Below are 12,026 nucleotides of genomic sequence, written 5' to 3'. Positions count from 1 at the left end.
GAAACACTCTTCATGTTTTTTACATAACTCATGCATATTGCTTTGTTATTATCTTGAAAAGTTAAGAAAAAACAGTATACAGTAAAGAGAAAAGAAATAAATAAATAAAAATAGTATAGGATTTTGTAATGCAATTGTATACTGCTAATTAAACATGTCCCAGGTTATAGCTGTGCCAGGGTTATTGCCGGCGCACCACGTCCTTGCTTCGCCGGGGGTATACTTGTCCCCGGCGCACGTGTGACCTGGTGCGCCGGCAATAACCCTGGCACAGCTATAACCTGGACTTAACCGTTTTTCTTCCTTCTCCCCTGCCACATCTCGATCCCCCCTCTCTCTGCGCACATCGAGCACCGCCGGCCGGAGCTCTGCCGCACATCGTCCCCTCGCCTTAACCGCTCCGCCGCCGCCCATCCCCACAACCTTCCCGCACCCGTGCCCATCGCCAAAGCCGAAGCAACTCACCGAGGGCGCCGCCGCACCGAGGGAGCAGGAGGGCGCCGCCGCACACCGAGGGAGCAGGAGGGCGCCGCCGCACATCGAGGAGCAGGAGGGCGCCGCCGCACATCGAGGAGGAGGAGGCCGCCACGGTGAGCTTCCCTCTCCCCTTCCCTCCCCCTTCCCTCCCCCTTCCCTCCCCCTTCCCTCTCTCCTTCTGTTAGGGTTCTTCCTCGTAGGTTGCTAGGGTTCTTCCCTCTGATTCTTGCATTAGTATATTGAGGGATTGGATAGCCTAAAGCTGAATTAGTGCAAGTCAATATGATCCCTTGGATTTCTGCTTGGTTACCTTTGGTTAACATTGCAAGAAATAGGGTTCAAATTGGAAATAGGGTTCTCTGGTTTGAATTTTTGAATGCTAAAAATTGGTTTCAAATTCTAGCAGTAGGTTTCAATTTTTCATTATAAGTTATACATAAAATTTTGAATGCTAGCAGTAGGTTTCATTTAATTGATTTAGTTAAATGCTAAAAATTGTTCTCTGGTTGGAAATTGTTCTCTGGTTGGAAATTGTGATATAGAAATAACTAAATGAAAAAATGTAAATAGCTAGTATTAGTTGGTTTAGTTGATAAAATTTGTTCTCTGGTTGGAAATTGTTACAGAATGCTAAAAATGTGTTCTCTGGTTTGAATTTGTTAGTTGAAAAATCCTAAAATGCTATTTCTGTGGAAGTATGTTAGTTCTTGATTAAATGTTAGTTCTCTGGTTTAAAAATGCCCAGGAAATTGATGCTCAGATGCTTCAAATTGATTTTGTTTAGTTAATTGGCCAGTGCATGTACAAGGTGAAGGAATGTCACTTTAATGCCAAGAATGCTAGCAGTAGCAAGTGTTAGGGTTAGGCATACATTTAAATGTTAGGGTTAGGGTTAGGCATACCTCACATTTATTCACTAGCAGTAGGTTTACTTTATTTAAAAAGAACAAGTGATATGTTCATTCTCTGGTTCATTTAAAAAGAACAAGTGCTATGTTCATTCAGAGAACTAGTATACATTTAAATTATATCCTACAATGATAATTATTACAATGGAAAACAAATCATTTTCAGCAATGATGCATGCATCAATGTAATTACATTTTACTCTCAATGTTAAGATACTGCTATTTTGATACCTCCTCTGTCTGCATTGTTACACGTTGTCTCAAAAAGTAGGTTGCAGTGGGATGGATGACAAGTTGAAGTGAGCACAGAGCTATTCTACCAATTTGATGCAAATGTTTGTGCTGTTTCTTGTGCTTATTTTCCTGGTACATTGCTGCTATCACTATGCTACCAAATGATGAGGTGCAGAAAAGTTGTAAACTGGATGTTAGTCTCATAGTTTGCAGAATGTTACACTGTGCTTGTCTTCTTGTTTGCTGAATGGAATAACTTGACAATGTTACTACTACTACTACTACTACTATTTACATTGTCAAATATGACTAATTTTTAGGCTTAAAAAAATATTCTTTTTGCTGATCAAAAACTAGTACTAGCATGTAAGGCTTGCTTTGATTCTACTATGCACTGTCATATCTGAATTTTCGAGTCACTAGTAAGGCCTGTAAACCAGGATGTTACTAGTTAGCCCTTTTATCAGTAGCAAGTACTAATAGCCAGTATTAGCATGGTATAGCTTTATTTATCTAGTACATATAACTCGTCCATGTAGGTTGAAAAATGCACACTAGTTAGCTCTGCAAACTAGGATGTGACTAGTAAAACCTTTGATCAGTAGCAAGAACTAATAGCCAGTACTAGCATGTAATAGCTTTTTTGATCTAGTACATGTAACTCGTCCATATAGGATTTGGCAAATGCACACTAGTTAGATATGCAAACTAGGATGTGACTAGTTAGTCCTTGGATCAGTAGCAAGTACTACCAGCCAGTACTAGCATGTACTCTGCCATTTATATGTTGTATGAAATTTTGTATGTCAGCATTTCCATTTTTATTTTAGTGTTTGGGAAATCTGTCTTATGATAGTAGCTGATGCTGCTGCTTATTCCTGTATCATTCATATCTTATGTTGCACTGAGCACTAAGCAGAGTTTGATGGAGGTTGTCAAGTGTTATTCACTATGTTCATTCTCTGGTTTTAAATGGAGGTTGTCAAGTGTTATTTTTATGCTGATGTAAAATGCCACTGTAATGTATATGCTAAAAAGCTAGCTACTGTAATTTATGTGGTGATGGTTATGGTGATGGCATGGTTATGGAGATGGTTATGGTTATGGTTATGGCATTTATATGTTTGCATTTCTGTTACAGGGATTGAGTTGCTATTGAGTGCCGGAATGTCGATTCATTTCCGTTCCGGCAATTCTAGCACTCGGCATGACCAATTTTTAGCAAAGGTCATGCCGAATTTTTCCGTGAATTCTAACTCTTTTTCATCTTCTATTAGTGCAAGCCACCATGTCGTCTCAAGAAGAGTTAGAGGAGCACTACAATAGGCACTTCTTTAGGACGGAGGAGGATGCCGAGGCCGCTGGTGTTGGCGGCGACGAGGACCATGAGATGGAGGATGCCGCTGGGGGTAGTGCCGACGAGTCGAGCGGCAACGAGGCAAGCGCCGCCGCCGGGGGTAGTACCTACGAGCCTAGCGGCGATGAGGCAACCGGCGCCGCCGGGGGTGGCGGCGAGACAAGCGGCGACGATCCTAGCGCCGCCGCCGGGAGTAGTGGCACCGGGACAAGTGGAGCCAAGAGGCCGCGGAAGGCAAGGCGCCAAAACACGGTCGGCACCGGCAGAGACACGATCCACGAGAGGTGGACCCCGCCAGTGGTTTGCCGGTGTTGCCTAAGGATGTTGCCAAGGGGTACGGCAACCAACTGGCATGTATCCTCCGAGAGGTCGTCAATCTCAACGAGACGGACCTCCGAGCTGAGAGCAAAGCGCCTTTGCGAGCCCAGCTCATTGCGAGGTTGCACGCACAAGCCCTCCTGAAGTTCACCAAACACCTCAGCAGCTATAAGTACATGGTGCGGAAGCTGATTGCTGAGGGCAAAGGTTTCGAAGAGGTCCACTCCGCCTTTCCGCATGTCACCCAGGCGGACTTTGATGCTTTTGTGGCCAATGAAGAGCTACAAGCAACCAAGAATCGCAAGTTGTGGGGGAAGGAAATGCGGGAGCTTAACATCGGCAACCACAACCTTGGGAGCCGTGGGTACGAGGGAAAGGAGCCCTATTGGGCGAAGGAGGACGAGGCGTATGTAAATGCCGGCATTGAGAACCCCTGGCTCAAGTACAAGGACCCGCTTGAAAGAAGATTCATCAGGTCCCGGTACCATAAGAAGAAACTAACCGGGGAACTTGTCACGGACCCGAAGGTCGTAACCGACATAATTTGGTTCACGAACGACCAGAAGGTCCTAGCGTTGGAGAAAAAACTGGTAAGCAATTTACCGGTTTTATTAGATCAAGTATCGTTCATATAATAGTAGCAACATTTCTAAATGGTTCGCGTTTCTTCCGCAGGAAGAAGAAAGACAAAGACTTTCTCAAGCCTCCCAAGGTGACGAAGGCTCCTCGTCCCAGGCGTCGACGGGCAGGGTAGCCTGGGACAAGCCTCTCGTACGGGCGCTAAACATCGTTAATGAGCATTCACCGACGAGAAGGCCGCATAGAGGCCGTGTGGCTGGCGCCGGTACAGGCTACAAGCATGGTCACTATGGCTTGTCGTCTGCGGCCGATAAAAATGCGCGTAATGAGAGGAAGCAGCGGGAGGCGGAGGAAATGAGGGAGTCAATCCTAGCCCAAGTCCAAGCTGGTTTGGTACCGCAACTGGTACCGCAACTCAAAGCTACACTCGTACCTGAAGTCAAAGCTGAAGTCGCCGCTGGAGTCCAAGCAGATTTCAACGCTCTACAAGCGTGGTATGAGGGTGGCAAACAAGGCCCCCCCCCCCGAAAATGCAAGTGGTTAGCTTCAACGGCAGCAACTCGATGGTGCCGCCGTCCGCCGGCAATGACAATGTTATAATGGAGACTCCTCCGGCCGCCGGCAATGTCGCTGGTGCTAGGGATTCACCGTCCATGCCGGGTAGCAGCCCCTCCGTCACTTGCACGCCCGCCGCCGCATGTGCTGGCCCGTCGACATTAGCCGAGCTCAACGCCCTCACGGTAATTAACTAATGTGTACATCAAGTTAATATATTAGTTTCATCATCCTTGCCCTCTCTCTAACGCCATACACATGTTCTCGCAGGCGCTCTCGACGCCATGCACCTTTTTGATGAGAGTAAACGACGAACTCAAAGACGTCGCGAGGGGGTCCATCATTCGGCCCCTGGATAAGAAGTGGCACACACGAGATATGGCGGATGACGTTTACCGGGTTGAAGTGGATCGGGCGTTACCGGGCTATGAGGATTTGTTTCCTCCTAATCAACCGCATGGTGCCGATGACGATAGCCCGTTGAATCTGGCCTCACTGAAGGGTTGGGTACTGCTATGGCCGAAGACCCTAATTCGGATCAACACCTACTCGGGGTCGACGGCAAGCAAAGACAAGCACCTTGCGGCGCCACATGTCAGCGTCCCTCCACGACAGCCCGGCGGCGCCCGTGGTCATCGCCCCACCAGAACGGCCAGCTGCGCCAGAGGTCAGCGCCCCACCACAACAGCCAGCTGCGCCAGAGGCCGAGGAATATGAACGTGACAACTTCCAATGGGATATTCCTACGTCTTCACAAGTTGTCCATGAGGATGCGCCGGGCTTCAAATATGTGTGCTCCAAGAAGCTGTTCGATTCTCAAGAAACGGCTGATGAGGAGGAAAATCCTGAGGAGGTCGCCACCGCCGCCGTCAAAAATATGTTGAGCCCAAACACACTCCGTGCTACGGCCACTACGGCGATGGATGGTCCAGCACTACAACCCAAGAAGAGGAAGAGGGCAAATAAGAAGGACGCCCAAGTAAAGGCGGCGGCCAACTCCAAGGACAAGGACCCACTCCTTGACAAGTTGCCAAACAATTGGCGACCTCTCGCATCACTTGGGTCAACCGATGCTGCCGGAGCATGTCGTGAAGAAACTCACCCCGGATATGAGGAGCTTGCATGAGACTGTCTTGCATGTGGAGAACCTTCTTCTCAAATCAAAAGATCCTGGTTACCCTCTCTTCGTGGCGAAGGTGCCAATCGGCATGAACTTCGTCGAGAAGTACCCCGCGGACTTGTGCTTCATCCGGTTCAACGACATCTTCAGCATCTATCGCATGCAAGCGCTCCACTTTAGTGTGGTTCGCCTAGTTGCTCTTAGCATGTCTTCCCAGATTGTTAAGGAGGGGACGCCGACCATCGCGATCATGGACCCCTTCTATATGCGGGAGAGCATCATCTGCAACCCTGGGGATCGCGCGATTGCCACCCAGCAGGTCGAGGATTTCATGCTGGCGAACATTAAGAAGGGCGCCATTCTCATCCCTTACTTCCCCGAGTAAGTAATCACTCGCTAGTCCCCCATCACCATTCTATCCTATATCTCCATTTGCATTTCCAAAGGTTAATCCGTGTGTTTTCCGCAGAGACAAGTTCTGCACCCTCATCGTCGTGCACCCGCAACACTCGCATGCGCCTATCTCGACTCGGGTAGGGACCGCAAGAAAGACTACTCCCACATCAGGGCCCTTCTCAATGATGCTCTCACCGGCTTCGCCAACAAGGCAGGCCCCCTCAAAGTAGAGAGGAAATCCCGAGGAGGCTTCGTCTTAACCCACACAACCAACTTCCCCTGCCTCAGGCAGTCGACGCCCGACAATGGGATGGACGCGTGGTACGCCATCCTTCAGATGGGCAGGAGTACATAAAGTACGCAGATGACATGTTGCTGCCAGATAATCTCAGAAACAGGTTTGCAAACATGGCGGATGTCCCTGATAGAGAGATTAGAAAGAACTGGGGTCGCATCCAGCAGTTCATTTGCACGATAATCCTGCAGGATGTCAACAATAGGTCTGGCGAGTTCTTCTACGGCTATGGTCTACCACCTAATGACGAGATAGACCTCCGCTTGGAGATGTCGCGTGATGAGAGGCCGTTCAACTCGCTTGAGGGCTGCCGTCCATTCCCCCCTAGGCGTACAACCTGATCCTACGACGGGAACACTTGCTAAAGCTTGAACGATATGTCCTTGAACTTCCGTACTGTAATAATTGCTATATATTCCCATAGAATCGACTAGTTGCTTTTATTTAGTTGTATGAATGTGCATGTGAACATGTGTCTGTAGTTTCATTTACTTTGCTATATATTTCAAGATTATGGCGTACATAGCTTAATAATTATTTGCATTTACTCGACCACTACTTGCCTCGTATTTGGAGTTCGCCGATGATTAGAATGTTCGGTCAATCATACACTCGGGGGTGGAGCCAGTGAGCCTTGGTGCGACGGCCACAAGTATCAATCTATTGTGCATCCTACCTAGCCTCACTGACTCCATCCCTGGATGTTAATATTTGTTTCGACCGACAAAGTATGAGGCACGCTATTTAATTCGTACTACTTGTCTTCTATTTGAGTTCGCACTTCTTAATTGCATTGGCCGATGATTAAAATGTTCGGTCACTTGTACACTCCGGGGGTGGGGCCGGTGAGGCTTGGTGTGATGGCCACAAATATCAATCTATTGTGCATCCTACCTAGCCTCACCGACCCCATCCTGTATGTTATTATTTATTTCGACCAACAAAGTATGAGGCACATGCTATTTAGTTCATACTACTTGTCTCTTATTTGAGTTGGCACTTGTTCATTGCATTGGTACTAACGTTTTACTTGTCTTGTGAATGGAGATGCCGACGACATATGTCGTGTACAAGGGGAGGGTTCCTGGAGTCTACGACGACTGGGAGGACTGTCGGAGACAGGTGCACCGTTTCAGCGGCAACAGCTACAAGGGATACCCCACTAGGGTGGAGGCGGAAGGAAGATACGCCCGTTATCTAGCGGGAGAGATGAGGGACATGAGGAGGAACCGGATGAAGACCATGGCCTTCGTGATGATGGTCATGACCATGTTGGTCATGTTCTATGTGATTGTAGTTTAGGTTAGGACCTACATTGTGAGGTGTATGACGATACTTGTGACGACTATGTACCAAGACTTCTAACTTTGTGAAACTTCGCCGTTCGGTGTTGCATATGCACATGTGTTGTATGAATCAACACATTCCGAAACGAGACTTGCGTATTTGTGTACTGATACCGAAATGAAACTTGGCTCTCTATGTGCTTCTCATATTGCATGTAATACTGTATAAATATGAACTGCGTTGTAAATATATACTGCTGTCAAATATGTATTGTAATATGCTGGAAAAAAGCTGGAAAAAAGAATTTTCGAATTAATTGCCGGCGCACCTAAATGACACATTGCCGGCGCACGTGGCATGCGCCAGTGCTGGAAGCACTACTGCCGGCGCACCTGATTGTGCGCCGGTGGAATATATCTTTGCCGGCGAAGCTCTGTGGTGCGCCGGCAGTAGCTGACATATCGCCGGCGCACTACCAGGTGCGCCGGCAGTGTCCGTTTATCACCGGCGCGTTCGCACCGGCGGGCTCGTGGTGCGCCGGCAATGGGCGTTTTAGGTGCGCCGGCAATGGGCCTTTCCCTAGTAGTGAGAACTTGAATATGGAATGGAGCTCGAAATATTGTTCGAAGTCCCGGATGGGATCCCGGACATCACGAGGAGTTCTGGAATGGTCCGGAGAATAAGATTCATATATAGGAAGTCATTTTATAAGTTTGAAAATGATCCGGTGCATTTATGGAAGGTTCTAGAAGGTTCTAGAAAAGTCCGGAAGAAATCACTTTGGAAGGCGGAGTCCCGGAGGGACTCCACCACCATGGCCGATGATACGTCTCCGACGTATCGATAATTTCTTATGTTCCATGCCACATTATTGATGTTATCTACATGTTTTATGCACACTTTATGTCATATTCGTGCATTTTCTGGAACTAACCTATTAACAAGATGCCGAAGTGCCAGTTGCTGTTTTCTGCTGTTTTTGGTTTCAGAAATCCTAGTAAGGAAATATTCTCGGAATTGGACGAAATCAAAGCCCAGGGGCCTATTTTCTCAGGAAGCTTCCAGAAGTCCAAAGGAGAGACGAAGAGGGGCCACGGAGGGGCCACACTATAGGGCGGCGCGGCCCCCCCCTTGGCCGCGCCGGCCTGTGGTGTGGGGCCCCCGTGCCGCCTCTTGACCTGCCCTTCCGCCTATAAAAAGTCTCCGTGACGAAACCCCCAGTACCGAGAGCCACGATACGGAAAACCTTCCAGAGACGCCGCCGCCGCCGATCCCATCTCGGGGGATCCAGGAGATCGCCTCCGGCACCCTGCCGGAGAGGGGAATCATCTCCCGGAGGACTCTACGCCGCCATGGTCGCCTCCGGTGTGATGTGTTAGTAGTCTACCCCTGGACTATGGGTCCATAGCAGTAGCTAGATGGTTGTCTTCTCCCCATTGTGCTATCATTGTCGGATCTTGTGAGCTGCCTAACATGATCAAGATCATCTATCTGTAATTCTATATGTTGCGTTTGTTGGGATCCGATGAATAGAGAATACTTGTTATGTTGATTATCAAAGTTATATCTATGTGTTGTTTATGATCTTGCATGCTCTCCGTTATTAGTAGATGCTCTGGCCAAGTTGATGCTAGTAACTCCAAGAGGGAGTATTTATGCTCGATAGTGGGTTCATGTCTCCGTGAATCTGGAGGGGTGACAAGAACCTCTAAGGTTATGGATGTGCTGTTGCCACTAGGGATAAAACATTAGTGCTATGTTCAAGGATGTAGTCACTAGTTACATTACGCGCAATACTTAATGCAATTGTTTGTTGTTAGCAACTTAATACTAGAGGGGGTTCGGATGATAACCTGAAGGTGGACTTTTTAGGCATAGATGCAGTTGGATGGCGGTCTATGTACTTTGTCGTAATGCCCAATTAAATCTCACTATACTCATCATGATATGTATGTGCATTGTCATGCTCTCTTTATTTGTCAATTGCCCAACTGTAATTTGTTCACCCAACATGCTGTTCGTCTTATGGGAGAGACACCTCTAGTGAACTGTGGACCCCGGTCCAATTCTCTTTACTGAAATACAATCTACTGCAATACTTGTTCTACTGTTTTCTGCAAACAATCATCTTCCACACAATACGGTTAACTCTTTGTTACAGCAAGCCGGTGAGATTGACAACCTCACTGTTTCGTTGGGGCAAAGTACTTTGGTTGTGTTGTGCAGGTTCCACGTTGGCGCCGGAATCCCTGGTGTTGCGCCGCACTACATCTCGCCGCCATCAACCTTCAACGTGCTTCTTGACTCCTACTGGTCCGATTAAACCTTGGTTTCTTACTGAGGGAAACTTGCCGCTGTGCGCATCACACCTTCCTCTTGGGGTTCCCAACGGACGCGTGTCGAACGAAAAGACAATACGTCAACCACGCGCATCAAGCAAATTTCTGGCGCCGTTGCCGGGGAGATCAAGACACGCTGCAAGGGGAGTCTCCACTTCTCAATCTCTTTACTTTGTTTTTGTCTTGCTTAGTTTTATTTACTATTTTGTTTGCTGCACTAAATCAAAATACAAAAAAATTAGTTGCTAGTTTTACTTTACTTGCTATCTTGTTTGCTATATCAAAAACACAAAAAAATTAGTTTACTTGCATTTACTTTATCTAGTTTGCTTTATTTACTGTTGCTAAAATGGCCAACGCTGAAAACACTAAGTTGTGTGACTTCACAACCACAAATAATAATGATTTCTTATGCACACCTATTGTTCCACCTGCTACTACAGCAGAATTCTTTGAAATTAAACCTGCTTTACTGAATCTTGTTATGCGAGAGCAATTTTCTGGTGTTAGTTCTGATGATGCTGCTGCCCATCTTAATAATTTTGTTGAATTATGTGAAATGCAAAAGTATAAGGATGTAGATGGTGACATTATAAAATTAAAATTGTTCCCTTTCTCATTAAGAGGAAGAGCTAAAGATTGGTTGCTATCTCTGCCTAAGAATAGTATTGATTCATGGACTAAATGCAAGGATGCTTTTATTGGTAGATATTATCCCCCTACTAAAATTATATCTTTGAGGAGTAGCATAATGAATTTTAAACAATTAGATACTGAACATGTTGCTCAAGCTTGGGAAAGAATGAAATCTCTGGTTAAAAATTGCCCAACCCATGGACTGACTACTTGGATGATCATCCAAACCTTCTATGCAGGACTAAATTTTTCTTCACGGAATTTATTGGATTCAGCTACTGGAGGTACCTTTATGTCCATCACTCTTGGTGAAGCAACAAAGCTTCTTGATAATATGATAATCAACTACTCTGAATGGCACACGGAAAGAGCTCCACAAGGTAAGAAGGTAAATTCTGTCGAAGAAACCTCTTCCTTGAGTGATAAGATTGATGCTATTATGTCTATGCTTGTGAATGATAGGACTAATATTGATCCTAATAATGTTCCGTTAGCTTCATTGGTTGCACAAGAAGAACATGTTGATGTAAACTTCATTAAAAATAATAATTTCAACAACAATGCTTACCGGAACAATTCTAGTAACAACTATAGGCCATATCCTTATAATAATGGCAACGGCTATGATAATTCTTATGGGAATTCTTACAACAATAATAGGAGTTCACCCCCTGGACTTGAAGCCATGCTTAAGGAATTTATTAGTACACAAACTGCTTTTAACAAATCTGTTGAAGAAAAGCTTGGGAAAATTGATATACTTGCTTCTAAAGTCGATAGTCTTGCTGTTGATGTTGATCTTTTGAAATCGAAAGTTTTGCCTAATGAGAATCATCATAATAAAATTACTACTACAGCAAATGCCATTCAAGTTAGAATTAATGAGAATATAAGATTAATGGCTGAACTGCGTGCTAGGTGGGATAGAGAAGAAAATGAAAAACTAGCTAAAGAGAAGAATATAGCTAAAGTTTGGACTATTACCACCACTAGTAATGCTAATGCTACACATGTTGCTGCACCTCCTACTCATACTAATAAAAGAATTGGTGTTAGCAATGTTTCCACTTCTAATGCAAAGCGCGAAAAACTGCCTGAAACTGCTAAAACTGCTGAAACTGCTTGTGATAAAGCTGCTGAAATTTTTTCCAACATTGGGGATGATGATCCCATTGCTTTAGATTATAATGGTTTGAATTTTGATGATTGCCACATCTCTGAAGTTATAAAGTTCTTGCAAAAACTTGCTAAAAGTCCTAATGCTAGTGCTATAAATTTGGCTTTCACGCATCATATTACAAATGCTCTCATAAAAGCTAGAGAAGAGAAACTAGAGCGTGAAGCCTCTATTCCTAAAAAGGTAGAGGATGGTTGGGAGCCCATCATTAAGATGAAGGTTAAAGATTTTGATTGCAATGCTTTATGTGATCTTGGTGCAAGTATTTCTGTTATGCCTAAGAAAATTTATAATATGCTTGACTTGCCACCGCTGAAAAATTGTTATTTGGATGTTAATCTTGCTGAT

General features: G+C 45.6%; 1 long non-coding RNA gene across 1 annotated transcript; it reads left to right on the top strand.

The window, feature by feature from the left end:
- Window positions 1–270: 270 nt before the first annotated feature.
- LOC139838955 (uncharacterized) lies at window positions 271–1,903 on the top strand. The gene is made up of 2 exons (XR_011756752.1): window positions 271–590; window positions 1,657–1,903. It is a non-coding gene; the product is annotated as an uncharacterized lncRNA (long non-coding RNA).
- Window positions 1,904–12,026: the final 10,123 nt, after the last annotated feature.

The sequence above is a fragment of the Lolium perenne genome, chromosome 4 (assembly GCF_019359855.2).
Source record: "Lolium perenne isolate Kyuss_39 chromosome 4, Kyuss_2.0, whole genome shotgun sequence".
Lineage (NCBI taxonomy): Eukaryota > Viridiplantae > Streptophyta > Magnoliopsida > Poales > Poaceae > Lolium > Lolium perenne.
Note: the sequence above shows the minus strand (reverse complement) of the source record. Positions and strands in the feature narration are given on the sequence as shown.